At 43.5% G+C, this 16,383-nt stretch overlaps 1 protein-coding gene and 2 long non-coding RNA genes across 4 annotated transcripts in view; 1 reads left to right on the top strand and 2 right to left on the bottom strand.

The window, feature by feature from the left end:
- The window catches only part of LOC102448256 (sodium- and chloride-dependent GABA transporter 3), a 275,725-nt gene that overhangs the window by 95,778 nt on the left and 163,564 nt on the right, over nt 1-16,383 (bottom strand). The window lies entirely within an intron of this gene.
- LOC149523787 (uncharacterized) lies at nt 5,542-10,501 on the top strand. The gene is made up of 2 exons (XR_016350420.1): nt 5,542-7,446; nt 8,347-10,501. It is a non-coding gene; the product is annotated as an uncharacterized LOC149523787 (long non-coding RNA).
- LOC142830956 (uncharacterized) lies at nt 7,039-13,229 on the bottom strand. The gene is made up of 2 exons (XR_012906522.2): nt 9,123-13,229; nt 7,039-9,074 (listed from the first exon to the last, which is right to left on the bottom strand). It is a non-coding gene; the product is annotated as an uncharacterized LOC142830956 (long non-coding RNA).

Below are 16,383 nucleotides of genomic sequence, written 5' to 3'. Positions count from 1 at the left end.
GACATAGCTTCTGTTTCTCACTGAGGTGGTGTATTTATGCAAACAGGACAGCGCTCTCCCATCAGATAGTGTGTCTTCACCAGTTATACTACAGGAACACAAGTGCCGTAGTGTAGACATGCCTGAGTGTCACTAAACCTCTGACTGCCAGTAACAGGAATGTATGACAGAGAATGGATCACTCTAAAAATTGCCCCATTCAGTTCATTTTCTCTGAATTACCTGGTGTAGTAAGATGAGGGCATGACATAGGCCTGGCCTGAGGCCTAGCTAACAATGGACAAAACATGGTAAACATACAGCAAAGCTAAGCTGTGAGCAAAAGCAGACCTCTGCTCACAGACCTTGTCACAAACAGGGCTGAAACTAACTGGTAATAGGTCCAAGGCTGAGACAGCATAACCCCAGGTGGAGAGCAGTAATTGGGGGCTTATCGTGAGTTCTAGGCACATAACTCACTGAGCAGGGCCTCGAAGTCTGCTTCTCAGTTCAGGAAGAAGGCCCGTAAACCTCCTTGCAGGAGGCATAAGGGATCTGTCGAAAAAGGCTTTCTTTCTCCACAGATCGCCCTCTAGACTGCCGCTTTTTGCCGACAAAGTACTGAGTTGGCAAAACGTGGCGGCCATTTTTATGCAAATTAAGTGCGGGATATTTAAATCCCTGCCTCATTTGCAATATCGACCTGCCTAATCTGCATCCCTCTGCCGACAGAGGGATGCAGACTAGACATACGCTTGGAGTCTGCTGTGAAGACTAAGTACACTAGTCTACACAGCACACATCATTGAGCACACACACAAGCAGCCTTCTGGTTATCATCAATGGAGTCAGAGATGCATGAGGATATTGCAACAGTCAATCCTGGCCCCTGCTAACTAATAACATTGCTGAACAGCTGCCTGAGTAACAACACCTGGCACTGGCCACAGTTATGAGACAGGATACTGGTCTAGAAGGACCTTTGGTCTGCCCCAGCATGGCCATTCTCATATTCTTTTACTTTAATTAGAGCAGGAAAAAGGAAATTCTTCTTTTTTTCTGCATCTACATTAGCCCTAAGTCTAGTCACTGTCATGTGATGCATTCTGTGTAATCCATACACCTACTGGCACTTAGACCACTGAGGGTATGTCTACACTACCCCGCTAGTTCGAACTAGCGGGGTAATGTATGCATACCGAACTTGCTAATGAAGCCCGGGATTTGAATTTCCCGGGCTTCATTAGCATAAAGCCGGTGCCGCCATTTTTAAAAGCCGGCTAGTGCGAACCCCGTGCCGCGCGGCTACACGCGGCACGGGCTAGATAGTTCGAACTAGCTAGCTATTCTGAACTATCTGTACACTTCGTGGAATGAGGTGTACAGATAGTTCGGAATGGCTACGTAGTTCGAACTATCTAGCCCGTGCCGCGTGTAGCCGCGCGGCACGGGGTTTGCATTAGCCGGCTTTTAAAAATGGCGGCGCCGGCTTTATGCTAATGAAGCCTGGGAAATTCAAATCCCGGGCTTCATTAGCAAGTTCGGTATGCATACATTACCCCGCTAGTTCGAACTAGCGGGGTAGTGTAGACATACCCTTACAGAGAGAAAGAATGAGGTTTCTCTATAGCTGTAGCTGAGAGCCAGCTCACTTTCAACTCAAGCAGTAGAGGCCCATCCATTAAGCTTCAGAGGTCATGCTAGAAGTCGGCGTTATAGTTACAGATGAGACAAGAGCAATGGGTGCATTAACGGTGCCACATTGAAGTATATTGGAATTGTTGGTTGCAAATACTACCATTACTATGTTGTGTGTTAGATGTTTGTACAGACAATTTAAAAAACAAAGTCCTGATCCACTTTTTCTCTGATCAGGAGCAAGTTAGGAAGAAATTAAAACTCGCAACATTTCCATATTCAGACCTGGCACAAGCTAAGTTTCAGGTACTTTGGGATTTATTTGCATGGGTCTCAGAAAAATGCAATGCTGACATCAACTGAAATGCTATTTACATGCCTGAACATAAAAAGTAAAACAGATTTTCTTTCTTCTTCATTCTTCTGTTTTGTACATGGATATCTCCAGTGAAATCAACTGACATTCTACCTTCAGTTTCACCCAAACAATCCACTGAAATTATCTGAAATTTCGCCTTCAGCTGCACTTATGCAGACACACAGAACTAAAATTGATATGAATGAAAGCACTGTTCTGCTCTCAAAAATAACTGTTTAAAAGTGGACCCTTATTTCTCAACAGATGACTCCCTATGCATATTCTGAGTAATTTCTTCTTATGTTCCTGAGTATGTAAATTTGTTGAGTACTCCTGCAGAGCAAACAGCCACAGAGACAGCATACTACCCTTCTCAGGCTCATGCTTCATCAGCATAATTGATGCAATATCTTTACTGATGGTCAAACATGAACTAGAAAGAGCAAAGGCTGACTTTCAGATTCCAGGATGAGTTTCCAGGGTGGCAAGTATGGGCGGGATGGAGGGTATATCAGGAAACATCTTTCTATCAGTAAACTAAGTAGATTTTATGTGGAAATCATTGGGAGATAAAACAAACCTATGGTACAATTTTAGACCACTTTAACTGAAGGCTCCTATCTAAAATTCTAATAACAAAATGGAACTTCAGTGACATGCACAGATAAACCCCAGACTACAATTAAAGAATTCTGCTTTGATCAACTCATGCCCCACTGAACAGACCAGTAAAAACGAATAGTCCTGTGGCACCTTAGGGTAACTCTAAACTACATGGCTCCTTCAATGGAGCCATGTAGATTAGTTTACGTTAAAAAGGGAAACGAAGCTGCAATTTAAATAATTGCCGCTTCATTTAAATAAAAATGGCCACCGCGCTGTGCCAATCAGCTGATTGTCGGCACAGTGCGGCAGTAGAGACGGGGATCTGCCGACCCCAGAACCCTTCGTCGGCAGATCCTATAAGCCTCGTTTCATGAGGCATAAAGGATCTGCTGACAAAGGGTTCTGGGGTCGGCAGATCCCCGTCTGGACTGCCCTGCTGCGCCGACAATCAGCTCATCGGCACAACGCGGCAGCCATTTTTATTTAAATGAAGCGGCGATTATTTAAATTGCAGCTTCCTTTCCCTTTGCCGTTCTGCCTAATCTACATGGCTCCGTTGACGGAGCCATGTAGTCTAGACACATCCTTAGAGACTAATGAAAATATATAGAGTGTAAGGCAAGCCTGGGAAGCAGGCCTTGAAATGTACCCCAAAGTAATCAAACAAAAGTTCTGTTAGGTCTATGATGAAGTGGGCACATGTGTAAATCAAAGGTCATTAACTGAAACTGCCCTGCCACTGCCAAACCCCCTCTTGCAGGTTTATCAGTTCAAAGCACTTTAGCAAGGCTCCAAAAGACTTTAACCTTCACCTAGAAGCTGAGGATGGAATTTACCCTGGGGCTTCAGTAGTAGCTATACAACTGATCCAACAAAATTGTGAAGGAACAGCCCAGAGCGATGTTTGCCCGTCAACTTAAAATAGATCCAACTATGTTTCCAAACAGAAATAAACTCATTTAATCCTCCACCAAAACAATTAATGGCTTTTTAAAACAAGCATGTTGACTTGTTACCTTTTTAACTCTCAGGAGGAATCATTAAATTCGAAAATAAAACAAGACAAAATATGAACTATGTATTGTATATAAACGTCAGGAAAAGTGCTGAGTTTTGGATACAGGATTGAATTTACTTCCTAAGTTTACTACCCAGAGGTTTTTAACAACACAGTTTCTGTAAGCAGAGCCTTCATTAGAGAACAGAATAGAACATAAATGGCCAGGCATAAAATGGCTGAATTAAGCTCTTTCTTTTCCCCCTCTTTAATGGGAGTGATTCTCAAAAGATTAAAAGTAGGTTAGGAGAATAATGAAACAGCTATGTTTCTAGTGTCTACCTGACAACAGCTTTTGTAGAAGTGAATAATTACATGAAAATCACTTCCTTTCTACCTCTCTTTGGGATTTCTGTGGGTTGCTAGGCAGTCACTCTCCTAACTTCTGCTAATGTTACTTGCAGACGCCAATGAATACAGTATATTCATTTTGCAGAAAGGGGAGTTGAGGGGGGAGAAAAACCCAAATATTCAAGGTTTTGTTTATTCATTTCTGCCTTCAGAGGCCAACACTATATAGTTCATCTAACTTTAAACATATTTAAATGCTAATTTGTCTGGCATGATTGGTGGCAAAATACCTTCCCTTAAATGAACAGACTTTTTTTAGTATAGAAGTCATAGTGGTAGCATGTTTTTATGGTGCCAACCAGTGTTAAAAGTCAGCTGCTGGAGCTCAGAAGGCCAAAGCTCTCTCTGGAACTAACAGGGCAGTCTCAGTGGGCTTTAGTATAATTTGAAAGATGCCCCATCCAAATGCTGTCCTACTGGTCAGCCTGTAAACACAGGATGCACATGGGCTTAAGGGGCAGCTTCATTTAAAAATATAATCTAAAATCACCTTTCTTATTATTAAGTCATTAAGATCATCAAGATGACAGAAATTTCATTTTGGACAATTTAAGAGCTTGTCAACTAAGATTTACTGATCTCAAGGGAGCTGGTTCAACAGACTTTGAAATGAAAGTCTTTGGTCTCCAAGCACTGATTGCAAGTTTCAGTGCTTGAAATTCATTTTATATGATTATGGACATGCTGGTTGACATCAGCAAAGTCTAGCTATCTCATAAGGGCACAACAGGTGCTGGCAGAAAACCTCTCAGCTTTGAATTCTTTAATCAGATCTGTAGAAGCTATTTCATATTTAGCTAGAAGCCATTCTGTATAACAAAAAGCCATTTCAGTTTCTTGTGTCTGCACGAGGGAGTGAACTGGCCTTCACCGAGGTGGGGAGAGACCAGAGGGATGCGCTGTTGGAATGTGTTAATGAACTATTTTGAGCTGAAGCTCGAACTCCCTTTTAACCTGTTTCTTTCTATGCTGATAATAATTCCTCTTTGAAGTTCTCTTTGATTTCTTGCCCTGACGTCAGACTTGTTTGGTTAAGGGTATAAAATACTAGGATTGATTGTATTAAGCAGCCTTACTGGACCCGGCTTTGCTGGGACCACGTTTGGCTCACTTTGCTTTTATTGGCCAATAAAACTGTCTGTTTAGCCGCGTAAACTGAGTGAGGCGTTTGCTTCGACAATTTGGAGGTTCCACCGAGATTCCTAACGCGCCACTTGCGCATATGGACGGACCGGCACTCCACTTCCAAACCTCTCAGAGCGCTCAAGAGAAGGTAAAGGGGATACCTGTTACGAAATCTCCTGGTTGAGGGCTTGGGATTTGGAGTGACGGCCAGCCATCGGGGTAAGGGGAGCTACGGAATTCAATTTTGTGGAGCGGCTAACATTTTTGTCTGTCTGTGTCTGTTTTTGTCTATTAGGCCTGTGTTATGTGTCACAGTTCCAAAAGGGCACACCGGTGTCTCTAGTGAGGCAGCCATGCGCTGGACCCTCTGTGTTCGGATGCTAAAAGCTGGTGTGGTGCCATTACTCTCTCTCTCGGCACACGGAACTGTGGGGAAGCTTTGTTGTCTCTCTCTGTTATTTGTGGGCGTAGTACTGACCTCCCAGGCCATAGTGCCCCATTCCGCCAGGCTGTCTCCAGGCGCCAGGACGTGGTGTTCTGCCGGGCTGGGGCAGGTGCCGGAAACCCCTGCGAGGCAGGTGGACCTTGAGTCCAGTGCTTCGCAACAAAAAGGGGGGGGACCAGTGCGAGCAGGTGAATTCTTGATTCGGTGACTCGCAGAGCGAGCAGGCGGATCTTGATTCAGTGACTCGCAGAGCAAGCAGGCGAATCCTGTTTCGGTGACTTGCAGAGCAAGCAGGCGGATTCTGATTCGGTGACTCGCAGAGCGAGCAGGCGGATCCTGATTCGGTGACTCGCAGAGCGAGCAGGCGGATCCTGATTCGGTGACTTGCAGAATATGGTGTAAGCAGGCGGACTTTGGTTCGGTGCCTTACAGAATTAAGCGCGCGCAGGAAATGGGGGTAGGTCAGTCTACAGGAATTCCAGTGCCTTTATGTTAAGTGCCTTCTGGTATAGGATCCTAATGAAGTCTGATATTAAGTGCCGGGTGTCTTAGGGCAGCGTCACTTAATAGAAACCCATGGGAACTGGACAATAAATAAAGATGCATCTAAATGTGGAAACTGTAGGAAAAATGTGAAAAAGGAGAAAAAAAATTGTGTGTGGAAAATGAGTATGAATGTAATGAGTGAAGAATGAATGCCGCTGTATAGGTCTGAGACTTGAGCTGATCCCAGCTGCACCAGGGCTCTCCCACGAGGGAGCTCTGAACGCAGGGGGGAGGGTCAGCTGAACCTCAAGACTCAATGAATATGTGAGGGAGTGACGACTCCCCTTATTTCATAAGCTGCTAAGGTCTGACACTCTAGACCCGGCAGACTCTTTCTTTGGAGTGTGTAAAGTTAGTTTAGGTGAGAGTTAGTCTAAACATCCCTCCACACTGCCGAAAAGCACCCCTGTGTACTACATGTACGTGCATAATGGTCCAAGGACCTGTAAGCATTTAACAGATTGGAAAAGAGGAAAAATTAAAGCCCTGAGAGATGAAAGTAAAGCTCAGCAAAGACAAACCATAAGAAGGAATAAAGGAAGTAGAAATACAGACATTAGAAAGTTACTAGGAATGAGGAATGTTTTTCTTTAGAAGGACGAAGCAAGTGATTAAAGAGTATGTGAAGGTGAGAAGTGACTGCATAGGAGAGTGGACGGAATTAAGCGATTGTTGTTATATATGAAGGGAAACCTGCTTTAAGAAATGACTCCTTGTTTCTTGTCGTCTCTTTTTATCATCTTAGCAATGAAACAGTCAAGTTAAACATTTGGTTACAGACACTTTGTTAAATCTATTAAAGAGAAAATAAGGAATTCTACTGAAACTTAATTGGTTAACCGCATAAAAAAATAGAATCTATACATTGTAAATTTGTAAAACCTGCACCCTAAGGGTTAAATGTGTCTTCCAAGGAACCTAATTATTGTTTAAAAAAAAATCCAAGCCCAGAAACTTCACAGTGTTTCTGTTCAAGGCTGAGCTGATAGCACCTTTGGCTTGCTTTCAGATCCAAGGTTGTGTGTGTCTGCAAACTGCCTGTCTGTTCTGGAAGGGGGGGAGCACTGTCCCCCATAAGTAAGTCTGTAACATTGCATGTGATTCTTTTCAGGAAAGAAAAACCTTTTTGCTTGCTGGAATAGTAACTAGCAAGCACCTTGTTCTAAGAGTTTCTGTAGCAGTAAAGAAAAAGCCTGGTCTGCAGTACAAGAGGAAAACTGAGGCATGCCACTGTTGGAGAGGGCTAGCATCTCTGAGGTAATTCAAGGGAGTGGAAGGTCACGAGTACCGATGAAGCGCTCTTGTTCTCAGAAATTTGCAGCTCACTCGCCCATAGAAGTGGTAAGGCACTAGCTGTAACCGGTTCTCCTAACAGATATTAGGCAGTATTTTAAGTTATAATGGGCCACCCCAATGGAGGTACAAGTGTTTTCTTTGTCTTTTAGATCATCAAATAGCGCTAATATCAGCTGAAAATTAACTGAAAAAAAAAATCATAGTTCTGTGTCATGACATAATAAGTTTGTGTTCTGTGTTCTGACCAGATTTGTCTTGTGTGTGTCTTAATTGTGATATATGTATTTCAAACGTTGTGTGTACAATATTGTTGTGTTAATGAAAGAATAATTTAAGTCCCTTGAATAATCTTAACATTGTGCTTTATATAAATGGTTCTTGCCTTTATAATTCTAGTAGAGTTTTAGTAGCAGGCTATGCAGTTTGTACTGTCTGGAATGTAGCGGAATCTGCTCCTCTACCTGCTGTTTTTCCCTTCTCTCCTACCATTGCCAGCTCCTTTGCCATCTCTTTCAGAACTGGCCCTCCTGCGAAACCAAGCCCCAGAATCAGAAAAGCAGGAGTGGAGACTGGCAGGGTGCACCTTGCGCCCAGACCACTTGTGGTGCAGCTCTGATGGCCACATTGTTGCCCCAGTGGTCTTGCTACCTCACCTTGCCCCCGTGCTCCCTGGATTGTCGCACGTTGGCAAAAGGGGGGATGGTAGCAATCCTTAAAACAAAATTGGTTTGCTCCCAAATTCTCCCAAGCAGCCAAAGATTACTGTCTGGCTTGCCCTGTCTGCCAAGCCCACAACGTGGGTAAACCTGTAAAGACAGTTCCGGCAACCAGACCTCCGCCTTTGGGACCATTTCTGAATTTACAAATGGACTTTATTCAATTGCTTAAATGTCAATCTTTTAAATAATGTGCTGGTTATTGTTTGCTTGTTTTTGGGATGGGTAGAAGCTTATCCCTGCAGGAAACATGATGACATCACAGTAGCTAAGAAACTTCTAAATCATTACATCCCATCATGGGGAATACACCTTGTGATCTCCAGTGATAAAGGTACCCACTTTACTGGGCAAAATTGTTTTAAAAAAAACTGGAAAAGTACTACTCTACCAGACAAGCACTGCACTGTGCACGACACCTGGAGAGCGCAGAAGCAGTAAGATGAAACAGGATTTTAAAGAACAAACTTGCTAAAATATGTGAGAACTCTGGCTTAACATAGATAGTAGCACTTCCGATTGCCCTAATGAGCATGAGAGCCACTCCTAATTGGAAAACTGGACTCAGTCCACATGAAATTGCATGTGGCCGACCTATGAGACTGTTAAGCAGCCCAGACATTAACCTGGCTGATGCCATACTCATTAAAGGAAGCATAGTCAAGTATTGTCAGGAACTTATGAGGTGTGTACAGTCCTATCATTCACAGGTTAAGGACGCCTTCCAAGAGGCCCCGACTGAGTCGTGCCATAAACTACAACCAGGAGACTGGGTTTGCGTGAAAGTTCACCAACGGAAGACTGCCCTGGAACCCAGGTGGAAGGGTCCCTACCAAGTCCTTCTGACCACCCATACTGCTGTAAAGTGTGAAGGATTGCCCACCTGGATTCACGCATCCCACTGCAAACCTGTCCTGGCCCCTACAGAAGTTGGCCCCAACAAGGAGCACCACAGACCTAGTACCGGAGACCCAGGTCCAGAAGCAGATGGGGATCACCGCAGACCCGGTACCAGAAATCCAGGTCCAGAAGTAGACGAGGATCAGCGCAGGCTTGGTACCGGCAATCCAAGCCCTGAAGCCGACGATCCTGAAAGACCGAGGCCAAGGTACCAGCTGCGGTCCAGAAAGACCTGCCAGCGATAGGTGAAGAAATCTACGAAGTCCTGAAGAACAGCCAGCATGAGGCTGGACAAACAATTCATGTTAAGCTTATGCTTAATCTTGTTTTTAATACCTAGCCGTTAACACCTATATGGTTCAAATGTATTTATGCTTTTAATGAACCAAGTTTCCCAAGAATTTAATTCCACAGGTTGCTGGATATGTGCTCACAGTCCTGTACATTCAGAAAGAGGTATCCCAATGATTCCAGTCCCACTAAACAACACTCAAATGGCACACTGTTTAGTGAACAAAGCCAAATGATACTTGGTAGGATAAAAGGTTTACTAACCCAGGGTATATCCGCCTAGCCTTGACCCCAATTGGAAAGTACTGCTGGACATGTAATGGTTCAGGAGCCAAGGTAAGAAAAAGCCAAAACCGAATGGCCCTAGACTATGTCCTAGCTAGTAAGGGTGGGGTTTGTGCCTTAGTAAGAAGAGAATGCTGTGGGTATCTTTCTGACACCAGCAAAGAAGTAGAGGAAGATGCCTCAGAGGTTGAAAGAACTGTGGAACGCCTAAAGCAAGGGGAAGACTGGACCCTCTGGGCTTAGTTGGGAGGCTGGTTTGGACATGTGGGAACTTGGATTTTGCAAGGTGTAGTTTTAGTATTGGCTATATTCTTTTGTGCTTATTTTTGTTTCTTGCTAATCAAATGCTGTATTTCTTGTATTCTAGAAAACAAGGGACAGACCCTCACTAAAGGGAATGTGGAAGTAATGATGTTAAAATATGATGGGCAGAGAGAGGAACAAGAAATGTATATAAAGGCTTTGATGAAAATGGAGATGTAAAACGGTTTAATGGTTAGCCTTTAAAAGGCTAAAAGGGGGGAGATTGTAGAAGCTATTTCATATTTAGCTAGAAGCCATTCTGTATAACAAAAAGCCATTTCAGTTTCTTGTGTCTGCACGAGGGAGTGAACTGGCCTTCACCGAGGTGGGGAGAGACCAGAGGGATGCGCTGTTGGAATGTGTTAATGAACTATTTTGAGCTGAAGCTCGAACTCCCTTTTAACCTGTTTCTTTCTATGCTGATAATAATTCCTCTTTGAAGTTCTCTTTGATTTCTTGCCCTGACGTCAGACTTGTTTGGTTAAGGGTATAAAATACTAGGATTGATTGTATTAAGCAGCCTTACTGGACCCGGCTTTGCTGGGACCACGTTTGGCTCACTTTGCTTTTATTGGCCAATAAAACTGTCTGTTTAGCCGCGTAAACTGAGTGAGGCGTTTGCTTCGACAGATCAATCAAACCCAGAGTACAAGATTCAAAGTCTGCAGAACTGGCATCCCCCCATTAAAAGATCCTCCAAGGATCTGAAGCTTTAGGACATCCTCCAGTTGTAGCCCATGATTTTAGTTTGTTTGTTTATTTCATGGTTATGATTTACTAATATATTATATATAATCATTGTACGGTAAATAGAGTTATACCGTAGGATTACAGAAGGAAAAGACTGAGAAGTGTGATAGAGGACAGGCCCACCGACAGGCAGGGCAAAGGAAGTAGTTGCTCAAGGACCGGGCGATTCAAAGGGACCTGCACAGGCGTGCACAGGGGGTATGCCCAGGCACATGCTAATGTTTCAAAAAAAAGTGGCTTTGCATTTTAATTTAATCGCATGATACGCTCTTTGGCTGCATCTAGACTGGCAAGTTTTTCTGCAAAAGCAGCTGCTTTTGCGGAAAAACTTGCCAGCTGTCTACACTGGCTGCTTGAATTTCCGCAAGAACACTGACGATCTCACGTAAGATTGTCAACATTCTTGCGGAAATACTATGTTGCTCCCGTTCGGGAAAAAGCCCTTTTGTGCAAATGCTTTTGCGCAAGAGGGCCAATGTAGACAACATGGTATTGATTTGCACAAAAAAGCCCCGATTGTGAAAATGGCGATCAGGGCTTTCTTGCGCAAAACCGCGTCTAGATTGGCACGGATGCTTTTCTGCAAAAAGTACTTTTGCAGAAAAGTGTCTGTGCCAATCTAGACGCTCTTTTCTGCAAATGCTTTTAACGGAAAAACTTTTCCGTTAAAAGCATTTGTGGAAAATCATGCCAGACTAGACGTAGCCTTTTAGTTTTAAAGTATGGATTGTTGTATTATGCAATAAGCACCTGTGAGGGTGCAACTTGTCCAGCTGGCCAAAGCCGATCCGCCCCGTACTGACCCGGCGGTAGCGCTCATGCTCCTCGGGAACAGCCGGAGAGCGCTGATCAGCTGTGCCCGTTGCTGGTTATGCACTAATGTGGATGAGAATAAAGAGAGCCTACACAATCTATAGAAATTGGGACTCCTTAAGTTTCTAGGGGACATCAGACCAATAAGGAAGAAGAAAGTTGCCATGCACAGAATGTAGATATAGACAAAATGACATTATAAGAAAAGTAATTGAGATGTAGCCGTGTTAGTCTGGTCTTGCTGAAACAAAAGACAGGACTATGCAGCACTTTAAAAACTAACAAGATGGTTTACTAGGTGATGAGCTTTCATGGGCCAGATCCACTTCCTCAGATCAAATTGTGGAAGAAAATTGGCATAACCATATATACCAAAGGGATACAATCAAAAAAAGTGAACACATAAAATAGACAAATCAGATTTTAGAACAGAGGGAGGCTGGGGGAAGGGGGAAGGGGGGAGGTTAATGTCTATGAGATAATGATATTAGAGGTGATAATTGGGGAAGCTTTCTTTGTAATGGGTAAGATAATTAGCATCTTTGTTAAGGCCCATTCGTAAAGTGTCAAATTTAAGCATGAATGACAGTTCAGAGGCTTCTCTGAAGTCTTGTGTTAAAATCTCTTTGAAGCAGGATGCAGGTAATCAGGTCGTTAAGACAATGCCCAGTCTGGTTGAAATGGCAAGAAACTGTTTTTTCTTTGTGAAACTGTCTGATGTCTGTTTTGTGTGCATTGATTCTTTGGCGAAATGTCTGAGAAGTTTGTCCAATATACATAGCAGACGGACACTGTTGGCACATGATGGCATAAATTATATTTCTGGATGAGCAGGAATATGTGTTCTTGATCTTATAGCTGAAATGGTTAGGTCCAATGATGGTGTCAACAGAGTAAATATGTGGACAAAGCTGGCAACGGGGTTTGTTGCAAGGGAAACTTCCAGGGTTCGTATTAGTGTGGTATGTCCTGTCGTTGTTGGTAAGAATCATCACCTAATAAACCATCTTGTTAGACTTTAAAGTGCTGCATAGTCCTGTCTATTATAAGAAAAGTCTGCCCAGAGAGGGAGAATTGAGCTTTCTATGAGAAACTCCAACAGGAACACTGATTATCACTACAGAAGGCCCATCTGACCCTAACACTGTTTTAAGGATGTGAGTATAAGGAATTGTATTTGTAGTTTGTGCATAGGTCTTGATAGAATTTCTCTATGTTTGGGTAATCGTAACTTTAATTGTAAATTTAATAAAACTTGTAAAACATACTAGACCTTATGCTTGTAAATGTCTGTGTGGTTACTACCCTTGGTCTTTATGTGTTCCTAGAGTCTGAAAAACTAAAGCATGTAGCAGAGATGACCTGCACTCAGTTAAGTTTCAGTTTAGCCATGTTAATCTGAATCTGCATAAACAGTGAGAAGTCCTGCGGCACCTTATAGACTAACAGATTTATTGGAGCATAAACTTTCATGGGCACATGAATGTATGTGATGAAGTGGATCTTTGCCCACAAAAGCTTATGCTCCAATAAATCCATTAGTCTATAACAGTGGTCCCCAATGTGGTGCCTGTGGGCACCATGGTGCCCGCTGGGGCATTTATGTACACCTGCCAAGTGACCAGGGCCGGTCCCAGCCATTCTTGCGCCCCGGGCCCCAGGTGCGCGGAGCATGCGCGGTTCCGCCCCAGGGAGCACGGCGCATGCGCGGCCCCGCCCCCACCTGGCCCGGCAGCCCCAAAAGGTTGGGGACCACTGAAGGTGCCACAGGACTTCTCATTGTTTCTGTTACGCTTGAAACTGTAGCAGCCAGAACCGAACCCATAGTGTTGTAATACCACATTACAAAATTCACTTCAAATAAAAAAGCTACCCTGTCCTAAAGATAACAGAACAGTTAAAGTATTTTGCAACAGATCATGCAATTGTCAGTTTCTTAGGGTATGTCTACACTACCCTCCTAATTCGAACGAGGAGGGTAATGTAGGCATACCGCACTTGCAAATGAAGCCCGGGATTTGAATTTCCCGGGCTTCATTTGCATTAGCCGGGCGCCGCCATTTTTAAAACCCGGCTCGTTCGAACCCCATGCCGCGCGGCTACACGCGGCACAGACTAGGTAGTTCGGACTACGAGGAGTAACGGTAGTTCGGACTAGCCGGGATTTAAAAATGGTGGCACCCGGCTTATGCAAATGAAGCCCGGGAAATTCAAATCCCGGGCTTCATTTGCAAGTGCGGTATGCCTATATTACCCTCCTAGTTCGAATTAGGAGGGTAGTGTAGACATACCCTTAGAGTATATCAACACTGCTTGCTTATTTTGAAATAAGCTATTTCAGAATTTTTTTTCCAAAATAGATTATTTTGAAATAGCATGTCCACCCTACAGGGAAGCCTCAAAATTAGTCTGAAGCAGGCTTTCCTAATGTGGACATTCTACCTTGAATTAGAGCCGCAGGAAGCACTTGGGAGTAATTTGAATGGCCCTAGGGAGGAGCTATTTCAAAATAGCAGCAGTGGAGTGTCCACACTATTCTGAGAGAGCTATTTCGGAATAGGCATTATTCTTCGTGGCATGAGGTTTGTAGATTTTGAAATAAGCCACCTATTTTTTCAAAATTATTTCAAAATAACAGAATTGCTAGGTAGATGCTCGCATTGTTATTTCGAAATAATGTCAGTTATTTCAAAAACTGTGCTGTGTAGACACATCCTTAGTCTCTCCTTAGTCTGTGTTATCTTGTGCTGCTAGCTTTACAAAGAACAACCCCTACAACTGTCCAGTTACACCACTGCACTATTTCTCTTTCAGAACTCAACACCACTACAAAAGTCTCTCTTCATATGGGTAATTTCTTAGAATTAGTGATGGGCCAACTGTTATTTAACTAATAGTCTCCTGAAATAACTTTTACGCACATTTTGAAGCATACACAATTTAAACGTTTTTAAAGATGCAGGGAAGTCCATTTATCTATCCCCAATCTCCCTCCCACTGCAGGGAAGTTGAAAAGCCCACAGACTTGGGGATCCATCTATTCCCCAAGTGCTGTGGAGCCTAGGACTTGTGGAAGTCTCTCTGTTGGGCTGCAGTTGCTGCCCGGTCCAAACAACATAGCATACAGTGCACTGCATGATGATCGTTGCACTTCTGTAGGCAATACTAATGGGCTGTGTCTACACTGGCATGAATTTCCGGAAATGCTTAAAACGGAATACTATTCCGTTTTCAGTTTTTCCGGAAAAGGAGCATCTACATTGGCAGGCTGCTTTTCCGGAAAAGCCCTTTTCCGGAAAAGCGTCTGTGGCCAATGTAGACGCGCTTTTCCGGAAAAGAGCAACGATCGCCATTTTTGCGATCGGGGCTTTTTTCCGGAAAAGACTACTGGGCTGTCTACACTGGCCCTTTTCCGGAACAGTGTTCCGGAATAAGGACTTATGCCCGAGCGGGAGCAGAACAGTTTTTCCGGAATAGCGGCTGATTTTGTACAGTTGAGCATCATTACTTTTCCGGAAATTCAAGGGCCAGTGTAGACCGCTCGCAGCTTATTCCGGAAAAGCGGCTGATTTTCCGAAATAAGTGGCCCAGTGTAGACACAGCCATGCAGTACCAGAAGGTTTGAATACTGAACCAGCTATATGTGGCTAGGCACTTCTATTTCTGACAGAGGAAATACCCCTCTACCAGCAATAAGGAATATGGAGCCAAACCTAAGTTATTCATAGATCAGGGGTTTCTTGAAATAACTGTGTCTGACCTGTGTCAGACATAGAACACTGGAGTAAATGGGTCATTGGTCTGATCCAGTATGACAACCACTTTATTTCTAGGATGACTTAGTGCTGTAATGCAGTATGTTGTGGCATGTTTTTGTGGAATCCCCATGGAGGGAGCCACAATAAGGTGGAGGGGTATCACAAAATATTGGGTACATATGTAACCCACATATCTTCTAGTTTTTTTGTACTGTCCTAACTAGTAGCACTAAGAGGGTATGTCTAGACTACAGGGTTTTTTCAAAAAACGTGGCCTTTTTTCTAAAAAAAACTTCATTTTTGTCTAGACTGCCATTGCATTCTTTCAAAATTAAATCGAAAGTTTCTTCAACAGTGGTAAGCCTCATTTTACAAGGAAGAACGCCTTTCTTCAAAAGAGCTCTTTCTTGAACACAAACAGGGCTTTTTTGAAAGACAGTGTCCAGAGTGCCTAGGTGCTCTCTTTTGAAAAAGCGGATCGCTTTTTCGAAAATCGTGTGGCTGTCTAGACGATCTCTTTTGAAAAAGCCTCTTTTGAAAGAGGCTTGTAGTCTAGATGTACCCAGACTGCTTACAGAGAGAATAATAGGTCTGCTCTACAGCCTTAGCTTGCTTCTGGCTCATATGGTAGAGGCTAATGGCACCAGAGACTAAGCTCCAGAGGTTTCCAGTTCCATTCCACCCACAGCATATTCTAACAGCAGCAAATTCTAGACAGTTGAATATCCATCCACCAAAATGCAACATATCTAAGAACTTGATATCATGAGTTGTCAAGACTTGAAGCTAGGGGTGTGATTCCCAGCTTGCACAGATACACTTATACTAGCTCCATTCAGCTAGTGCCCTAAATCAGTAGTGTAGCCAGATAGCTTGAGTGGTAGCATGGACTAGCCCACCTGAAATCTATGGGTACACAATACAAAAGGCTACCCCAGATAGCCGAGTGTTTTAGCCTGCTGCCTCACAGAGTTAGTACAAGAATGTCTACACAAGCTAGGAATCAACCCCTAGCTAGAATTGTGGACATACCTCAAGTCAATACACTAGTCTGTCACCTTCCTTGCCATTTTACATTTCCAAACATCTCCCAGGGAACACACCCTACTCAGCAATGGTAAACTGATCTGTACACACAGCTTCATCATCACACACATTATTTTATA

This window comes from Pelodiscus sinensis, chromosome 11 (genome assembly GCF_052426305.1).
Source record: "Pelodiscus sinensis isolate ZL-2025 chromosome 11, ASM5242630v1, whole genome shotgun sequence".
Lineage (NCBI taxonomy): Eukaryota > Metazoa > Chordata > Testudines > Trionychidae > Pelodiscus > Pelodiscus sinensis.
Note: the sequence above shows the minus strand (reverse complement) of the source record. Positions and strands in the feature narration are given on the sequence as shown.